The sequence below is a fragment of the Simochromis diagramma genome, unplaced genomic scaffold (assembly GCF_900408965.1).
Source record: "Simochromis diagramma unplaced genomic scaffold, fSimDia1.1 OVJJ01000685.1, whole genome shotgun sequence".
Lineage (NCBI taxonomy): Eukaryota > Metazoa > Chordata > Actinopteri > Cichliformes > Cichlidae > Simochromis > Simochromis diagramma.
Window position 1 is genome coordinate 1,860,280 of NW_024387477.1, and position 2,756 is coordinate 1,863,035.

Sequence of the window (2,756 nt, forward strand, 5' to 3'; positions counted from 1 at the left end):
CAATAAATGTTACATTACAGACAGCTTTACACACAGTCCCAATTTTAATTAAACAATTCTAAGAATTGTTTTTAATTCTGTATAGACATGACAAAATAGTGAGAGCACGAGGACACAATCAGTAAATTATAGTGAGGGACAGAACGCAGACAAGGTGAGAGGGAGCAGGAACAAAAGCAGGCAGGAAATACAGTGGAAACCCGGCTTACTAAGTCCCCATTTAACCAAAACAGTTACAAAGGCACTTAACGGCAATATGTCTGCCCGTGGTACGGCAAAATGCCCACGTAAATAGATAAAATAGAAAATTTAAAAAAATTAAATTCCATAATGTTATGTACATGTACATGTACATATGTATGTATGCATACGCATGCTTTCTTCAACCTCCGCCACATCCTCCTCCACCAAGAACTTCATCTTCAGCCAGCATCGCCTCACTCAAAAGACGATGGAAAAAGGTGCTTCGACTTACGAAAATTTTGACTTACAAAAGACCCTCTGGAATGAATTAATTGCGTAAGTCGGGGTTCCACTGTAAAACCAAAGTGAAAGAGGACGACAAGAGAAGCTCATGCAGAGAGGAAGATGCTGATGGCCGATATGGGAGAAGGTAATAATACATTAAAAAACACACTCAAACTGAATACTGTGGCCTAGTTAGCTGAAGGAATTCAGGCTCTACATGTGGACAAATCCAGAACTTGTCAGACTTGTGGCCTGTACTCCAAAGCAGGATTTGGCAGATAATTTAGGGGTAACTGGGTTTTCAGTATCACAGAGACGGTGCTTACAGGGGAGGTATACAAAACCACTGATAACCACACAATTCTTCAGAAACGAGACTCACCATTTCCAAAAGACTCTGCGGACCTCTGTGCATGTAAGAAAGTTTAAAGTTTTTAGAGACTATCAAGTTTTCATTATTCCCTTACAAGCATCAATAGGAAATACAGTTATTCGGGAGCAAACAAGCCTTAATATGGAGATCTTGTAAAACAGAGAACCTCATACTTAATGGAATCATAAAAATTTCCAGGTAGGCTAAATATACTTGGCAGTTTGAATTCTGTTTTCATATTTGTTTGTTATTTGCTCACGCACCATTTAACTGCGATGCTGATTGAGGCTGATTACACACAGTTGGCATTTTTTAGTGGCTTTCTCTCCTGGCGTCAATTACACTTTCCTACAAAGCACTTCTCCACTTTGATAAACAGTACACACACACACACACACACACACACATATATATATATATATTTTTTTGTTTTATTTTTTTTAAATCCTTTTCCACACACTCACACGCTTTAGCTATAGCAAGTGCTTGTGCAGTGCATTGTGTTTTTAATCTCTCTGTATTCTTTCGAACTCCTTTTTTGGTAATATCAGTTAACCCCTCCTGTTTCTGATTGGTCACCACTCTTGTCATGTGAAAGCCTCATAGCTAATTTGGAGAACCCTGGCTCGACTTAGGGAGCTGCGCTGCTGCGACCTCTTGACTGATTGCCAACGTTCTTGTAAGCAATGCCAGAGCATCAAAAGGATTTCCTGGATATGTTGAACTCGCTTCATAATCAGTGTTACACATTACCCATTACTTTTCTTAAAGTAATGCAGTGCATTACTTAATTACTCACCAGAGAAAGTAATTCAGGACACTACTCATTGTATTACTTTCTCATTACTCCAACAAATGACCTGAAACACACTGTCTCATAATTACCAGTTAACAACAGAAACCTACAGGCTACAGTCCCACACACCAACACAAATCCCAATCCTAATCAGGACAAATGTGATCTCTTACTGTTTAGGTGTGAAAACAAAGCTGAGGACATGAAGCAAAAATGAAAACCAGCTCTAAGAGTCTTCAAAGCCATCGTCACAGCGATTCTACTTTAGAAACATGAACAGGTAGAAACAAAGGGTGCAAGCCTGACTGCTCATCACTCACTTCAGGCTCTGACTGTTGGACTGGGGTCAGCATACAGTCGGCTTTAGCATCACTCTGGCTCTTTGGAAGCATCTGCACAGACAGCATGCTAACACAAATCTAGCAAAAAACCCAAAGTTCTGTAAGCAGTATAATGTGGAGTAATGTTTTTGTTCTGTACTGTAGTGTACTTGTATTGTTTTTTTAATGAAAATATCTCCACTACTGCTCGCCGCTCCACCATTGTCCTCCTCTAGCAGCTAAACAGCTAATGTTAGCGCTAGCAAGCAGGAGGAAAAAAGGACGTTTGATTGATTTTTTCCCCCCTCTCTATCACACGTAGGACACACGGTACATCGCATTACATAAGCTAGTACAAGGTGTTTAGCCTTTCCATCAGCGTCATAATGTTCACATGGACAGTTCTCTCCCTCGATCTAAACGGGCTTTTGACAGACAGGAGAGCGAAAATAGAGTGAAAATCAAAGTTGTGAGGGTGGAGTAAGAGCATCAAAGGGATTGAGAAAATAATTGCAGTTGAAAGGATGATCAATATGCGATGGACAGGCAATAAAGAATGGGTTTTGTTCTTTCTTTTACTCCTGCTTTCATTTGTCATCGGGGGGCTCATGAATATGGTAATCGGCTTTTGTTTGCTACCTTGATGGAGAAGGAGGGACTTGCAGAGAGAGAAAGAGAGATAGAAAACAAAGAGGGTGAGAAATGTCTGCAGTGGAGCTGAGATGGTGAAAACACCTGTATCCATCTGTTTTTACAGGAAAAAAATAACGGCAAGAAAAGAAAGAAGTGGGCTCCAAGG

General features: G+C 40.2%; 1 protein-coding gene across 4 annotated transcripts in view; it reads left to right on the forward strand.

Moving 5' to 3' along the window:
- il1rapl2 (interleukin 1 receptor accessory protein-like 2) overlaps window positions 1-2,756 on the forward strand; it is a 472,397-nt gene that overhangs the window by 392,332 nt on the left and 77,309 nt on the right. The window lies entirely within an intron of this gene.